The sequence below is a fragment of the Chiroxiphia lanceolata genome, chromosome 3, assembly GCF_009829145.1.
Source record: "Chiroxiphia lanceolata isolate bChiLan1 chromosome 3, bChiLan1.pri, whole genome shotgun sequence".
Lineage (NCBI taxonomy): Eukaryota > Metazoa > Chordata > Aves > Passeriformes > Pipridae > Chiroxiphia > Chiroxiphia lanceolata.
Genome location: NC_045639.1, coordinates 64,159,538 through 64,177,801, shown reverse-complemented (window position 1 = coordinate 64,177,801; position 18,264 = coordinate 64,159,538). Strand labels below are relative to the sequence as shown.

The window sequence follows — 18,264 nt, the reverse complement described above, 5'->3', positions numbered from 1 at the left end:
AATATTGACTTTTGACGTGATTTAATTTAAAACAGGTAAGATAAAAAGGAGAGAATATTCACCAGATTCCATTATTTTTTCTTTCTTTTGTGGTTCTGAAAAAGAAAAAAAAAAGTAAAGATTACATTTCTCTTCCTGTAATGCTTTGTTTAATTGCCTTGGACAGTCATTTTTCATGTTACTAGTGGTGGTTGGATGTGAGACATTCCCTTGGACTGTCAACTCAGATGAGCCCTTCTCTGCTTTCCTGTATGTCAAAATAAAACCTTTTTAGTTGTAATCAGTCTCTTCAGTGGTTTTTCCACTGCATAAACAGGCTGAGATTAGCTCCTGATGATGGACAGCAAAGCATTTAACTTGTATAATAAGGTGCTAAAAGGAAACTATAGAAACAGTGTAGGTTAAAACAACTGCAGTTTTGCTTCAGGGTGGTTTAAACGGAGACCTACAACTGTAGATGCTTCAGGACACCTGTGGTCCTTGTCTTTCTTCACTGGAGAGAACAGAGAATAAGCAGAGTATCTAGTTCAGCCACTGTGCTCTACATCCACGGGAAAGGGGACAGGATCCTGGCCTCCTTTACAGGAGTGGACAGTGTGGAAGAAATGATTGCTTACTGGAGCTCACCATCAAAACAGGAGCTGGAAACCTGAAGCTGAAATGCTTCATCCACCTAACCTCTGTACCCTCTATCAAGCTATGCCTGGGATTTACAACTTCTTAATATAGTTTCTATAACAGCTCTTTTCATTCTGCCAGGATATGCTTCAAAACCTCCTCACAGAAGGAGCAGGCAGCCTGCCACGGGGAGAGACTGAATGTTTCTCTCAGACACCAGGCATCATCTACCAGTCAGTGCTGATGCTCACAGTAGCAGAAAAAATAGTTAAGTTTTTTCTGTCTGCAGATGCTTTTAAACAGCATATGGAAAGGCTCTGCTGAGCAGGTTTGGATCTACATAGGAACATTTCCTAAATTCAAGAGTATCTGAACTGACTGATCACAAGATATATCATAGAATCATTAAATCATAGAATATCCTGAGTTGGAAGGGATATTCTTGAGTTCCAACTCAGAATATTCTATGATTCTATGATTCACAAGGATTATTGAGTCCATCTCCGCTCTCTCCACAGAATAACCCCAAGAATCACACCATGTGCCTGAGAACATTATTCAAGTGCTTCTTGAGCTCTGTCAGGCTTGATGCTGTGACCACTTCCCTGGGGAGCCTGTTCCAGCACCCAAACACCTTTGAGTGAAGAATCTTTTCCTAATATCCAGCCTAAACCTCCCCTGACACAACTTCAGGTCATTCCCTTGGGTCCTGTCACTGGTCAACACAGAGAAGAGATCACTGTCTGACCCTCCTCTTCTCCTCACAAGGAAGTTGTAGACTGCAATGAGGTCTCCCCTCAACCTCCTATTCTCCAGGCTGAACAGACCAAGTGACCTCAGCTGCTCCTGGTATGGCTTCCCCTCCAGACCTTTCCCCATCTTCATAGCCATTCTTTGGATGCTCTCTCTCTTATGCTGTGACACTCAAAGCGGCACACAGGACCCGAGGTGAATATTCTTAAATACATGCTCATCGCTTGCCAGTATCTGATGCCTATATTTTCTCCATATTTATTATAGGTTATATCTGTATTAATGCTGTGGTATACAGTTGAGCAACATTAATGTTTCAACAGTTTCCACTCTAGAATCAAGACATAAAGTTCTATGTTCAAAGGGATTCTGAATGCTGCACCCTCACAAGCCTATTAATAAATCTGAGCTATCATTCATTTGAATAAGCAAAAAGGAACAAGAACCTGCCAATAGAAAATTAAATGTGTTTATAAACAACATTAATATGAATAATATTCCTCCTATTAAATATTAATTAATAATCAATATTAATACTGACTGCACAGTATTAATACTGACTGCACAGTGGGCAACTAAAAGAGGTAAACTTCATGCAGAGTTGCAAAAGTAATTTATATTAGAAAGGGCATACTGATCTAAAATATAAGCCCCCTAATTTAAGTTTGAAACAAAATATGTCATTACTGCATACTCTCACCCCCAATAAACTTATATCAAGCAACCCGTGAAGTTCTCTCTGAAATAAAACCTCGTTTTTTTCTAGGGTTTCAAATTCATCTGAAGAGCCATATTACACACATTTTAAAGAAAAATAGAGTTTCTAAAATAAAGTTTTGCTCTGAGTTCTTAAAAATCCCAACTATTTTCTCTTTTTTTTCCCCCAAAATATTTATGTAATTTCATCACAATTTCAAAACCAATATCTTTCAGACAAAATGTACACATTAAAGCATCAAGACTAGCTGACTGAAATAATGGAACTAGCTTTAATATAGTTATATAAAGCCCATTTTAGTGTATTTATTATAAAACTTATATTTATGAAAATTATTATTGATTCTTGATAGACACATTGTAAACAAGAAGGGGGATTTAGTGGAAATGGTCATGGAGCAGGTTCATGTCATCAAAGCAATGAGTCATAAATATGATTTTCCCAGCAATATGAAAAAGTGATAGAGATAGAGAGCAAGTTTACATTAAATGTTTTATTGCCTGAATAAGTATTATATGTCCTTGATGGCATTCTACCTTGGGTGGCAACCCTATATAGGTCAAGGATGAGAAATATTGTAAAAAACTGAGAAGATAGAAGTTTGGGACTCAGTAGTTTGGCTGACTTGATCTTAATTATAACAATAGCTGCAGGTTTGGTTTTGTGTAGCCCAAGTACTCTTCAGACTACCCACTTTCATGCAGATATTCTAGGATTTATTTTGTGAAATGAGAATTTTTATTGGTTTTGTGCAGTTTTCTGTTTTGCTATTGCTCAGAATAGCTTCCTGGAAACTGAAGGAAATATAATTCTGCCTTCAGTTGTACTGAGGCAATTATTTTTTCCTCTCATTCTAAGATCTGTCAGCTCTCATGAGATCAGGGAACAGTATGATACTAACAACACTCGGCAAATGTTTTGGCAAAGTATAAAACAATCCATTTGTTTAGCTTTATTTCGATTTTTTTTTCAAAACTTCAAACATTAAGGAAATCCTATAGAGCTTCCTTTATAATAGTTTGACTTCCAGAAGCATATGAAATGAGATCCTTTCCTATGAGAAATTTTATAAAAATTAATAACATGGAATTTGACATGTCGGGAAATTTCAGATGATTCCTGCTTTGAACTTTGAATGGAACGAACTTAAACCTTTCATTACGTGAGCCATAAATTTCAAGAAACTTCAGACCTAGATCTTTCCTGTTTGTTACAAGTTATTATTGCTTGATCTCAATGTCTTTCTCTTTGCCTTTTTTTACTTCCAAGTAGTTAGTATGATGTAGGAAAGGATATTGCCAACTGTAGAAACATTAGACATTTACCATGACATTTGTCATTCTTTTTATTTTTAACTATTTTTGCACATATATGAGACTGTACAGTATCTTTTATTTTGGGAAGTTTTGTTGGTAATATATTATTTTTCTACCATACATGGAATTCAGATTTGGTTTAGTTTGACATTTCACCATCTTTATATGCTCTGATGCTTTGAACAAATGACTTTTCTTTTTTTTTTATGAAAACTGGTAATGTATTAGATGCCCATAAAACCATGTAAATGTGGTTTTTTTCATTACTAGTAACATACTCCTAGGCAATCCAGAGTAGCTGGAAGATAGAAGAGAACCTGAACCTGCCTCTGCACTCTTCCCCAAAGCACAAATGGTGCTGAAAAGCATCTAGTCTGGTAAATTAATTGTGGTGCACTTTAATCTTTACTACCAGGATAGACAGTCACAAACTGGGACTCTCTACCATCCCTTAGAAGAGAATAAATTGATATCCCACATAATTTATATAGCTATGTGTGCACATGTATGCGTGTGTGCACGTGTCATCTCCTAATTCAGACAGAGCATTCATGTTCAAGAAGTGTTCAGGAAAATAAAAATTGTATGAGGAATGACACAGATTGGGAAAAGTTTAAATAAATGGCATATCAAGTGGCTTTGCTATTGTGTGGCATACACCACATGTCAATTAACCAATACCATTTTGTTTGCACTCAGTAGATGCATAGAAATGGTGTTTAACTGCTGTACTGTTGTTTAAGTTTTATCACAAATATTTCAGTCACTCTTGTCATATTCTATGCAGTGCCTTGAATACTGAAATCCTTAGACAGCAGAAAGTTAGCCTAGTCTTACAGTTTTGTAATCTTGGTTTTATAGGCTATATGCTTGTCATTTCCCTTCTCAGACCTTCATATCACGTTGTTTAATTAAAATCAAATGAGACAGAGTGGTAAAGCTCTCCAAGATATCCTTTCATTAAGAGTAGTGTGAACATAAGCAACCAGATACAGGGAAGATGCCTTTAGTTCCTTCTGGTGAATGGAAATTTTGCAATATGAGTTCAGTCACATTGTTAGATCCGAGATAATCCCCATGAGAAAGTCTTGCATCAAACTAGGTTTTTCCATTTCTCCTGCTCCCAAGAAGAATGTATTCTGCTATAATTCCCTCCTATTCTTACTTTCTAGATCAATGTAGAAAACCTCACCACCATTGGACACTTTGATTCATAATGAACTGTACAAATACATTTCTTTCTGGAATAAGAACACAGAAAGGAAATCCCTTACTTGGTGAGATCATGCCACACATATAATTGTTCCTCTATAAATCATCTTTTGAGGAGGGTAACAAACAGTTTTTCTGATGGATTTTTGTGAAGGAAAGGAAAGCATTTGACAATTCTCTGTATCAGCATCTTTATATGAGAATTCTGCTATCATGTTGGGAAATACCTGAGAAAAATTTTAACGCAAAGAAAAGAAAGAAAAGAGGCCTGGAGGAAATGAAGTACTTTCAGTTTCATCTATTTGGTCTGTAGCTTTTCTTCACAGGCAGCAAGCAGTGGCATCAGAAGTGAACATCATAAATTCTAGATGTATTATGACCATATATGGTATAGAAAAATAAACCACACCACTGCTCCTCTGTAAATCAAGTGATGTTTTCATAACAGTCTCAATGAACAAGAAGAGGCCCATTTATTCCCATTCTAGCAAAGTAAAGGTGGCACCATTTTCAAAACATTATTATCTGGGAAGATAATCACATCCATAGTGTATGCGATAGTCTAATCAACAAAACTTGAGCATGCCTTGAATTCTTTGTTGATTCAAGATGGAGTTAAAGATATGTTAATTTCTTGCTCAAAATTGGCCCCATTCTTGACAAAAGTGCGCTTAAATCATGAAAAAGTTCAGGGCTATGAAAGTTTGCCAGCTTCAGAACAAAGTACCTTAAAATGCCTTTTCTATAAAGAGCAGACACTTAAATAATCCTTTTAACTCGGATTTGTATTTAAATAGCACTTAATGTGACCCTCTTTTATTCTCATTATTGTTGCTTTCATGTATGGAAAAAAAATCGGTTTTGTAGTTTACTTGCTCCCCCTGCCTTGCTCTTAAAGTAGTGTTGCTTTGTGTTAGGAATACAACAGTACTTTGATGCGTATCAAATGTCTGGTAATAAAAAAAGAAACAAGGCTGATTTTTAGTACAAGTGTCTTCACACACACTGTGATCTGAAGGGAAGTATTTGAAATTATTTTAAATCTTTATCATCCTTAAACAGAGAATACTGTAAGGGAAGTATAAATACGAAGCTACGAGACTGGGCTTTTCAACATCTTATAAAAGTCACAAAAATAACCTGGATTTCAGGATATTTACTCAAAAATAATTTAAAAAATTGGTGAATAAAAACCGGATTTCAGATGAGAAAGCTTAGTGTAAAATAAGCTATTCATGCTCTATTTAAATAAATGCTATAATTAAAGAATTTAAGGTTGTAAAGTAAAATCTTCTAATATCAGAAAATTCTTCTCCTTTCAGGGCATCTGTTGTGACATGTCAATAATTCATTTTTCCTTTCCTATTCAGAGTTAGATGAATTCAGATTTCAGCTTACATAATCATGTGAACCATTTAAGATGTCCTGTTCTGTAATATTTTCTCAGACTTGAGCTGGGATGAAAATGTCAGTGGGTTGGAATGATTTGTGGAATACATCTCCATCCACATAATAGATTCCTGCAAATATTAAGAAGTGGCTGAGTGATGGACTACTGCAATAGCAGCAAGGTTTTAGCCGCTGAGGGTACAGTGCATTCCTGGCAGATCAGGAGCAGAGTCAGCTGTAAGGTTTCACTAAAGCCCAGTGGAAGCTCCGTAGGGTGAGAACCAAGACCCAGGTTCTCCAATCCTTTGGCAGGTTACTGGTGACTGAAATCAGATAATTCTCAACTGCTGTGCAAAAAACAGGCAAGCCTGGAACTATCCATTTAAAACCAGAAAGAAAATTAGTAAGTCAGAGAAGATATGATGTTTAACTTCCCAAACAGTTAAGGTGGGAAAGGGGAAGAATTATGCTAATATGGACTGAAAAAAAAAAAAGCCTTGGTGATGCAAAAGACCTACAGAATGATCCTGGACCTAAATCAAAGGACCCCAGGCAGCAGGATTAATGCAGGTAGGGTTTCATTATTTTGTTTACTGCTGCATAAACATCTGCTAACTGAATATTTATTTTATAAAGAAATAAACTGCAAAGCCTGTCCTTATACCATCAATAAGTTACCTCTAATATTTGGCCCTCAGGAGTTAGATTGTAAACCCGGAATATAAACCCTGAGAATGGCTGTTCTTATGTTATGAAAAGTCTGAGAGGGTTAACTTCAGGGACCAGAAAACTGAACAGACTGCTGCAGCTTCCAGAATAATTTTCTTTGTAACATCTACATGACAGAAATACGTGCAGAGGTGTTCTGACCAGGTGTAGTGGCTGCTTATAAAGAGAAATTTCAGGTACTATGTGACATAAGATCCCAAGGAGATTGCGGGATGGCAAATCTACTGGGGTCATGTCCATATCCTGTGAGAGAGACAGAGAAATAAACTATTCCTCTCCTTTTCCTCTTTCCAAAAGTACTTACAGGGGGTGTGTAACATAAAATTATACTGTTTTTTGAAGTCTCTCCTCTTTTACTGACTACACAAGAAGATATGTGTAGTCACATAAGGTGAAAATAGATAGGTTGATGGATGATGCAGAGGGTGTGGTGCTGTGAGTAAAATAAATCCCAAGATGTGTGACTTGAGAGAGTTACCTGAGCCTGAGAAACCTGCAAAGCAGTCCATTATAATTTTGCCTGTTCCACTGTGTTGATAAATTATTCAACAGACATGCTGAATTTTATTAATTTTTTGTAACATTTACATGGTTTTAGCATTCTTCCTATGTACTTGTGTACTATAAGTGATCATTAAAAGACAACCAATTAAAAGACAACCCAACTCCTTAATAAACCTCTTCTACATTTCAAAGCACATCTACTGTCCCATAAACTTTTGTTATTTCTTCCTTTTTATGTAGAATAGCACTGGTTATACACTATGGAAATAGCTTTCCTGCTGCCATTTTAGTTGCATTGTTTACTTTGAACCAAGAAATAAAATAATTTCTCTGCTAAGTAAATACTGCCCATTACCAGTAGAATCAGTAGTTCTTCCTGCATTAGGTAGAGTGATCTGAACCTCTTCAACACATCCTCTGACCAGGTTTTTCATTATAGCCTGCATTCTAATATTCTGTACTTATACCATGAAGGCACTTCCTATATAATTTTCTATATAATGTTCTCTTTCTGTTTCTTACCAACAGTGGAATGATTAAAGGCATGATAAATTAATAATAATTCCAGCGCAACTGGTAGTCAGTTTGAGAGATTGGATGCAGCTGACATCTGAGTACTCAAAATTAGCTATTGCCTGTCACGTTTATTTTATTCTTTCTGGATCCAAACTAAATTTCATTGATTTTCAAGGGAGAAATTGTGCTCAAAAAAAGTTTTTGTTATGAACCCAAAGGAAGAAAAGAATAAGATTTATTTTTTTTTTTTTTGCATGTGTGAGGAGAGGAAGATGGGGAAAATTAGGCATTAAAACCCAGTAATTAGGCAGTTAAGTGACAGTACAAAATCTGTTAAACATACTGCAAAATTAAATTTCAAGACCATTCCAGGGAAATTCTAAACTGCAATTAGGATTTAATTTTGCAATGTTGAAAGGGGTTAGAACTGATTTTTAAATCAGGCAAATCATCAGGGGGAAAGCTATCACCGGTGCTGATAGAAGGTGCATGAGTCTTGCCTGTGATATGAGGTTATCCCATAAGATGGAGTCACAGATGAGCTGCTCCCAACCCGCACCCCAGTTAAGGGAGTGCATGAGGGCTCAGTGGCACCAAGGCTCCTTGCTGCCTACTGGGGAACACACTCACCCTCCTGCTAATTTAGCTGCAAATACTCTCTGCATGGTTTGAGCCTGTGCTCCTTGCTCTGTCCTACACCACCATTTGCTTGCTTTCCTCATCATGACAAAACAGACCCAGAAAACTTACCAAGCTGAGGTGTGGTGACTCTGTGCCCCACCGCTGACAGCTGGACCACTGACCCAGCAGAAGTAGCTATAGCTGCGGAGCATGATAAGTGTTGAGATGTGGGAAATTTTTCCAGGTGAGCCTCCACAGGGATGAGAGGGAGAGGGTTTTCCCTCCCCACCCCCATCCTGACAAAGGATGGCAGGATGAGGCAGCTGCTCACCACCTACACCCCTGGCTCTGAGAAACCCTCCAGAGAACCTGCTGGGCCCAGCACACACAGAGTGCCTGAGGAAAACCCGTGAAAGAAACGTGCACCTGTCCTCAGGGAAAAAGGGTAGACAGATATCTTGTAAGGGTAGGTCACGCTCAGACCTGTCCTGCCTGGCACAGCTCAGGAGACAAGGCACTGTGGAGAAAGGAGAGAAAATGGCAGCAGGGTTTGGGATGGGGAAAGCATGCGACAGAGTAACTGAGGAAGACTGGTGTAATGAAATATCTTCAACTCTGATTTCTCCCTTCAGAACATTTGCATACACCTATGAAACAATTCTGCTTTACAGCCAAATACTGGCCTCTCTGGCCCAGTTTCTGATAGTTGCCAAAGAGGTAATTTTTTCCAGTTAGAGAAAACTGGAAATATTTGAAGGTATCCACTTTCAAAATCATGTAATGGAAATTCATTAAGGTTGATTTCCTAGAGCGGTTGTCAGCTTCCAGATTCGGAAGTTCTCATAGACTTCCAAACTCCATATTCACTTCTGTTGCTTTCTCTGTATAAATATATGGAGATAAAAATAGTGCACATTGAATTAAGCAAGGATTTATTCACCAGTGACATTATGATCAGGAACATATGTGATGTAGGTGCACCGTAAGATGACCAGCTGTGCTGTCAGTCTGTTCAGTCTGTTAAGAGGAGTAAACCTTCAGCTTTAGGCATTCTTGGGTACAGATTGTGATGTAATAAGATATGAGGAATAAAATGAAATATGAAATTGGATAATGTATTTAATTTACTGTGCTAATAGGCAACAGTATGATGTTTCCAAAAAAGCATATTTAATTTTGCTATGGTGAGTTATTCTGGTGGTAAATTAGTTTTCAGAGAGCTAGAGGGGAAGCAAAAATGTAGAAGTCAGAGACTACTGCTCTTTATCACTTTCAAGGCAAACTAAATAATTAGAAATATGTCAGAACAAAGTTATTTTATTTTTCCATAAGAAGCCAGTTTTCCCCCTTTCTTTGTCTTAAGCAGATTACTGTCATCACCATTCTTGCCAACAAGCAGACTCATTGGAATATTTTTCAAAAATGAACACAAATATTGGAAGCAAGCAGGTGGAATGAATTAATTATAAGCATATGGTTCAAACATAATGGTTTCTGCAGTGTACTGTTCAAATATCTAAGGGTCTAGCTATACAACACACTGGGGGAACAAAGCCACTTTAAGAAATTATCGGTTGCGTGCATATAAATGTGTGTGAAGCCAGATTTAGGTCCAGACTAAATGCCCTGCCACACACACATTTCTGGGATAGTTTTTAGCTGTAAGGCATGGCAATGGTGTGGTTTACACTGTTTTCCCAGTTGTGTTAGCACAAGTGAACATGGTGGCAAACACAGAAGGCAGGGATGGGGAGCATTGGCAGGGAAATGGTGCTTCTTAGGCCAGCTTCACACAGTATATCCTACAGCTGAGCAATAGCCCTCATCAACTGTGAGTCCAGAGTACATGTCCTTTGTTGGTAGAGGCAACTGAAGGTGCTCCTGGTTTGCACTGATCCCTGACCAACTCCCAATCACCCCTACTGGTGCAAGTCATTATTCCCTCTTTCATTAGAACGGATCTCTGAGATAGACTACAGACATACTCTGAATTATACAAAGAGAGCCAGAAAACAATCTTAAAGAAAGGAAAAAAAAAAAAGGAAATAAAAAGATCCCAGATCTGTACAGTGGGATTAGCTGGAGGCAAGAAGCAGCAGAAGTGTGGGCTGGCCACTCCTGCAATGCCAGCACCAGAAACAGCTCAATAGCACAGAACCTGGTGCAGTATTGGCTGCCCTGCTTTGGGCCAGGATAATATTATAGTTTTATACCGACCACACTTTCACATGGGGATTTCCTGAGCATTTTTTTGATAATCAATATAAAATGTAGTCAAACTACAAATATAAAAAATATCCAGATTGTTATTAATTATATTAGGTTTTATTTAATTAAGCAGAAATGAGATGTGGCTTTTTTGAAGATGGCTCTGAAGCAGATGAGATCAGAAATAAAAAAAAAGTAGTAGATTTTTACAATCCAATCTAAATTCAGGTAGGAATTTATGACATTATTTTGTTGAAAAAAGTTTGCTTGTCTTTTCAGTGCATATTTATTACTATCTAAAAGCTGCATTTTGAAAACCTACTGCGAGAGCAGCACTTTGAAAAATCAGATCTTCTTCTTAAAGGGTTGGAATATAGCTTCACAAGGAAAGTAATTTCTGTAAATATTGCTTTTAAAATCAGTCTTTACATTCAGATTAATTTTTTTTAATATCAAGACCTGTAGAATGACCCAATAGTTGGTGCCCAATAGTTGGCCCCCCTTTGGAGGTCCAAATTAATAGATCCTTTAAGATCTGCTTGCAAATAGGCAGTTATTTCACTAATAGACGATTACCTGTAAAATAAGTCTATTGAAACTTTTATTCAATATTCCTGCAACCTTATAGTTGCCTTGGGAAGACAAGAAGTAAATATAATGTTATAAATCAGTGCTAATCAGTGCTATTTTTGTTCTTAGCAAAAATTTAATGTACAAATTATCACAATAATTTAGAGTAAACAGATTTAAAAAACCCCAAACCCAAACAGTGGCTTTTGTGCAATCCAGTAGATGGTGCTATGATGCAATAAACTGGTTCCAGAGTATAAGAAATGCATTGTATGTGAACATTTTTCTCCTTTACCTGGTGTTGCTGCTTTTTTGATAGCTGGATTGGCTGCAGGAGTTTTTGCTGGCTCTTAAAAAAAAAAAAACCAAACAAAAACACAAACAAAGAAACAAACAAACAACAAATTAAACCAATTATTATGAAGTATTATACCTTAAACACAGAAATCTGAGGAAAGGTTTCCAATGAGGTACAACCTGTAGCAATTTTTTCACTGAAGAATTAAACAAAGAGATTACCCAAAGGGAGAGGAGCTGAGTTGTCTTCAATAAACTCAAAGGCAACAATAAAATAACCTTACAAGCTGAAGGGCTAGTAAGCTCTGGCTGTTAGGCACTGAATCACTTGTTTTAGCTTTTTCTGCCTAGTAATTCAATATCTATTGGCAAAGTAGAGGAAAGGAGGTATGTAGGGGTTCCAGCATGGCCTTGCCCCTCAGGGAGCATGTATGTGCTGGGCATCTCTGCATTTGATCTTGCAGCTATGAGAGCAGCCGTACCAACCTACATCAGATATTGAGGATTCACTCCTGTGAATTCAGCAGTGGTGCTTCAGGGGATCTCACAGCCATTCAGTGCTATCCTTTCCCCTAATCTGAATCTCTCCCTGGTTAGAAAAGGTGAAATTGGGCTACTTCTGCAAAGTACATCCACAGACTCGTCTCTCCATCCTGAGGAATGGAGGAGCATTAGGAGAAGATCTCCGTGTTTGATCCTGCACTTGAAAGAGCAACAGCGGTATTCTCCTAGCACAGAAACAGGCCCTCACAAGCCATTAAACTGTAATTCTGTCCCTGGTCTTTTAAGTGCACTTGCACTATATTATACTGCACTTGCACTATACTCTCTTTGCTGGTAGAACATGTCCTTGCAGAATGAAGACCCAAATGTTGAAGGGTATGTGCATTCCCAAGTGGATTTGGGGAATCTCAGCCCTAGATAGAAGAATCTAAGTAGTTTGCTAGATTTATTTACTCTTCACTAGTGTTTAGTTAATTGCTTTTACTCTCAGGAACTAACAAAACGGACTGTACTTAAACCACAATAATTTAATGAATATCAATAAGGAAAACTCCACCAACTGTCATAAAGGTCATAAAGGTTTTTGTATATCAACTAGAAGGTCCTATAAATTAAAAGTCCCATTTCTATATTTTGAGAGGAAATAACTAATGATTTTAATCACAAGCTGAATTACAGATTGTCAAAAAAATGTTAGTTAATCCTTCACATCTGCCACTGTGTTATTGCAAAGAAAAAAACATGGCTAAATCAGGAATGTAATTTTGAGTTCTTCCCTCCAGTCTTTTGAGAAGTTCATAAAAGATTCATAGACTGTCTTGAGAAACAGAATGAAAACAAAATATACGTTGCATGTGTGCTATTGTTTTGTTTACATCCATTTAAAACCCCATAGCAGATAATTATACCCTAACTTAGTTATTATCACAGCATTGTAATTACTTGGGGTGTTCACACCTCCTTCAGGGACATACGTAGAAGACCTTGAAGAAAAATTTACTTACTATTACTTTCCTAAATGCCAGTTCTGGCAGAAATAAGAGATCCAACTTGCATGTTCTACAAGTGTCAAGCTGGATTTAATACAAAATTACAGGACTCTTGTAAGTCCCTTCTGAGCTCTGAGGTGGACAGTGAGACTTTTTTTTACTTTTTGTTCTTAACATCCATGAAAAGAAACTAAGTTAGGATCCTTTTTGTTCTATAAATATTTTTCTTTTCATTAAAATATTTAATTTCTGAGCAACTGAAATAATTATAGTTGAGAAAAAATAAAATTAAGGGTGTGTTTTGTCAGAAATTTCTTTATTTAATTTTTAAATACATTTTCAGTAGCATTGAAACAAAACTAACCAATGTTTTAAACTTTCTTTTGCAAGCATACACTTTTCAGTTTGTAATTAACAAATTATTTAAGTGCTAATGACTCTATATATTTATGAACTAGTTTCAGCTGCAAATTTTATGATGGAGCTGGGACGTTTTGCTGTGACAGCTGCTGTGGAATTCTGCCACGAAAAGCATCATAAAATGGTTTGGCTTGGAAGACACATCTAGTGTGCCTTAAAGTCCATCTAGTTCCAACTCCCTTGCCAGTGGTAGGGACAACTTCCACTAGACCAAACTGCTCCAAGCCCCATCCAACCTGGCCTTGAACATTTCTAGAAATGGGGCATCTACAACCCCTCTGGGCAACCTGTTCCATTGCCTCACAGCAAGATACAGTAGAGATACACAGAGATACACAGTAGAGAGTTTGTTCCTAATATCTAATCAAAACCTTCCCTCTTTCAGTTTAAAGTCAATACCCCTTGTCCTATCACTGCATACCTTTGTGAAAAGTCCCTCTCCAGCTCTCCTGTAGGTCCTCTTTGGGGACCCAAATTAACAGATCCTTTAAGACCCGCTTGCAAACAGGAAGTTATTTCACTAACAGGCCATTACTTGTAAAATAAGTCTATTGAAATTTTTATTCAATATTCCTGCAAAATTTGAGTAAGAAGCAAATGTATAAGCTTTCCTTGATTGCCAAAAGAAATCTTTTCATAAATTGCTGCAAAACCAAGGATGGCAGGAGATTAATCTGCCATTCATGTCATGGATGGCATGGAAATATCATACATGGAAAGTCAGTGCATTCTTTAATCAGGAATTTGAATGAGATTTTGAAGCCTCATAGTTTTTCTATATTTTTCCTCTATACTGTACTTTCAGAACAGAGAGCTGAGCAGATGAAGTCTTACCAGAGAAACTGTCTTACTATCCTTACTGTGTTGAGGTATTGATGCTTGCAAATTTTTATTAGAAAAGGAAGACGTAAGTGTTCCTCTGTTAACGGTACCACATTCTCAGAACATTTTGTGGTTATTTTTTCAGAAGAGCCCAACTCCCATCTCTCTTCAGAAGTCTCTCAGAAGTCTCTGTGCTGGAATCAGAAGTAACTAGATAGGTAGGGCCCTTGTACATTTGTGAAGATAAATTTGGTGGTCCTCAGCATGTTGAATTCTCAGCCTTCTCAGCTCATTTATGGAAATTGCTGCCACTGAGAGCACATTTTGCTGACACTTCAATTCGACATTTCCTTTCCTAGGAAACTTTTGTTTTTTAAGACAGTGATAAGGAAGAGGGGAAGGCAAAACTGTCAGTCACAAAAAAGAATGTGGAATTAAAAGTAAGACAAGAATGGATTTAGAAAGTAAGAGACACATGAAATCTAAACATATAATTTTTCAATTATAAATGGTGTAGTATTTTCAACAATTCAATAACTATTATTTTTTGATTATTGAAACGTACTCTTTGAAACTGCATGGCATATAAAAGAGAGAGTAGTTTCTTACTTTTGAGTTCTTTGGACACAGCAGCTTCTTTTTTATCTGTAAGATAAAAAAAAACAAACCAAAACCACATATGCATGAAACATAGAAAGGATATAAATAGATAGAAAACTACAGTGTGTACTTTAGAGGCGAAACAGCTTATTTGCTGCAAAGTGCATCTGAATGATACAGTGACTCAATTCAGTTCTGTTTCTTTCATGGTACAGTTACACTAGTTTAACCTTAAGTGTAAATACAACAAAATCTGTGTGAACATGAACAGTTTTGTTTAATTTCTGTGTTGTAATCCCTGAAACTTGACATGTGGTTATCGTGGTTTGTATGTACTGGCTGAGCTATGGTTACTCACCATGTGCACATTGTTAAGATGCATAAATGCAAGGGAAGATGAGCTAGGAGCCTAAGTATAGAGATGTAATGAAAGGCACTCTCTTCTTAAAGATCTTACATTCGTACAACTGAGACCTAGTTTAGAAGACTTCCTACCTAACACCTTTGGAACCTGGAGAAACTCAGCCAGTCCTACATATGGGCCAGGTAAATGTAGGCAAAATCTGTCCCTGGTTGATTTAAATAAAATTTAAATGACTTAGCTATATCAAAATGCAGCATGGCCAGGAAGTCTACCAGAAAGACTTAACTAGGCTGTTCAGTCTCTCTTCACTTAAGGTAGCATTTTTGTGCCAATTTTTGTAGGACTTTTTTTCCAATGGCTGTGAGATTTGGAATCTTTACTAAGGAGATAAAAGTGGGCAGAAATACTCAGCGATAGCTTCTTCGCTATAATTCTTACTACCTCAGGGCTTTTAAATGGATACAAAAATCATCCATTTCTAGAAACATACTTGGAGTCTCACATACCTTTTTCATTAGTCTCACTCTTACAACTAAGAGATCTTACAACTAAGGTCCATGGAGATCCTGTGAGACAGGAGCAAAGGGGTACATAGAGCAGTGGTAGAAGTTACTCCCCTGGGTGGCTATGAGGAAATTAACATCCTCTCTAATAATCTATAGTGTGTGGAATAAAGGCAGAATAATGCTTATGTCCACAGCATATATGAAGGACAAATGAACTGTGCTCTTAAATACTAACACAAGAAATACTTCAGGGTAGAAACTGCCAAATTAAGTTGCCCGCAAACCCAAGGCTATCCCATTACTGCTAAAAATATGAAGTTGTTTCAGTTTCTGTTGCTTCCTAAATTGATGTGAAGAAGTTGATATGAGATAAGGTAATGCAAATGACTACCAAGTAGTCTAATAAAAAATCTTGAAAAATTTGGAGGAAAATATATTTCTACTTGGGCGAGATGCTGCTCTGAACTGAAATGTTTCTAGGTTAATCCTCTGCTTCCCCTAACTCTCTGTGAAAGCATGTTTTGCAGGCATAACTTCAAAGCATGATAATTACCACATTTAGATGAAATTAATCATGAGGCAGCTTTCAGCCATGTTATCTGGCTGAGGAGCCTATTGAAGCCTTCAAGAAGCACCTATTAGTTGCCAGATATGGAAATTTTGAAAGGTATATATTGCAGTGATATGAATCATTTATCAAAATAATCTTCTATTGCTGGAGGTTATAAAAAATAAATAAATTGACAGCATCGTTTACAATAACAGACTGGATCTAAATAAAGCTCTCAGGTTCTTTATTTCCTTTTTTTTCACGTAAGTTATCATTTATTAGGACAATGTACTTCCTTATATTTTAAAACCATAATTTATGTTCAAAGAATCAACGTGTTTTCCCATCGTCTGAAATACATAACATATAGTAAATTCTGAGTAAAAAGCTGGACAATTTTTTCCAGTAAGAAAATTTTATAATTTAGGGGATTTGGTGTATTTTTGTTTTGTTTTTAAAGTGAAGAAAAATTAACAAAACCCGATTCCATTTGCACATATTCATATGAAAATGTAAATATTTTTACTCTTATGACATTCTTTTCAAACCAAGGTGCCTAACGTTTGATTTCTATAGCTATATTTAACCATCTAGGCTGCAATGATTAACAGAAAATTGTGCAGAGGGGGTTTTGTAGGATCTTGAATCATAGAGGTTCCTTTGAAGGTATATAGCATTTACATCTACTCACTTCATACTTGAGTGAAATAAATGACCCGGTTGCAAAGAAATGAACAACTGGTAGATCTTACAGAAGGAGGGAAGACTGATCAGAACTTCTGAAGTTCCTAAATGTTGTTACCTGCTATAATGCAGCAATATCACATAACTAAACAACTCAAAGGAAAACAATACCAAAAATGAAGTGAGCAATGAATTAATTTGTGCAATTTAAGACAATGAGCATTTTGTCTCATTCACTTTAATTTGTACAGGTCTAGGGTTTAACTTTTAAACTATGGGAGTGTGGTTGGGGAACATAACTTATATTACATCAGGTTTTAATATTTATTATGTCTTTTTCTTAAAAACAACAATAAGCTCTCTGGCCTCTTGGTGGGTCTGATTTTTCATATTAGTTAAGAAGAAGTATTTCCAAAACAAATTAACTTATATTCAAACACTAGTATTGGACAACCTGTGAACATTATCCTAAACACATCAACCTAGAAATACCAATCAACCTAGAAAGTATAATCTTCAGACCTCTAGGTTATTTTCTCTTTAAAACTTTACATCTGAAACCTGGTACAGGAAAGGCAAATGCGTGACATGAGAATGATTATTATACTTCTCAGAAACTATGTAATTTCATTAGGACCTGTATAACATGTGAACATCAGTCTCAGTGCTCTAGCAGCCTTGACCAGGAGTACAATCAAAAGCACTGTGGCTATCCTTCATATTGGTGACAGAACTATTTGGTATCCAACAACAGGGCATGCATTTTATTTTCAAGAAAAACCACATTTCTACAACAATGTAAAGCAATAAAACACCCAAACCTTTAGTAGACTTATAAGAGAAGACAAGACTTCAAAATCTGATGCTTTTGATAATTTGGTGCCCAATTTGAAGCAGCCATTTTTTCAGAAGTTTTTGAGGACATGTTTGATATTTAGGTCTTCTTAAAGGTCTTATGTAAACCACACAAATACTGTGCAGTCCAAAGTTTTGGATACCTCTTAGAACCCTAGCCATTACTTTTTCTTGAAAGAACATGCAAGAGACTTTAAAAGGCTAAGCACCACAGCTGACAAAACAGTTTGTCAGCTGCGGAGTACTGTGAAGCACCCTTTTCATTTTACAGTTATTCTATCGAGGTGTTTGAAGGCAGTTGTATTCTGGTCTATATTATCAAAAAGCAATCATGTTTGTACAAGCTCTCCTCTTCTCAGGTGAATGAACAGATTTTTCTTTTATTGACTCTTGCAAAAGACTAAAGTACAGCAATACTTAAAAATTATTTTATCAAAAACCACCAAATATTTAAACAAATATGGTCTGACTTTGTTCAGGCTAAAAGGATCAATTTTGAATTCAAACTAAGAATGAGCA

The 18,264-nt window shown here is 36.6% G+C and overlaps 1 long non-coding RNA gene across 2 annotated transcripts in view; it reads right to left on the bottom strand.

Annotated features, from left to right (window-relative positions):
- Positions 1 to 62: 62 nt before the first annotated feature.
- The window catches only part of LOC116784825, a 38,369-nt gene continuing 20,167 nt past the window's right edge, over positions 63 to 18,264 (bottom strand). The window contains exons 2-5 of one of the 2 annotated variants that reach the window (XR_004356260.1): positions 15,657 to 15,716; positions 14,796 to 14,831; positions 11,450 to 11,503; positions 63 to 95 (exon numbers count right to left, since the gene is read on the bottom strand). This is a non-coding gene — a long non-coding RNA (uncharacterized LOC116784825). The remainder of the gene's footprint in view (positions 96 to 11,449; positions 11,504 to 14,795; positions 14,832 to 15,656; positions 15,717 to 18,264) is intronic. The other variant, XR_004356261.1, reaches the window with a different exon arrangement.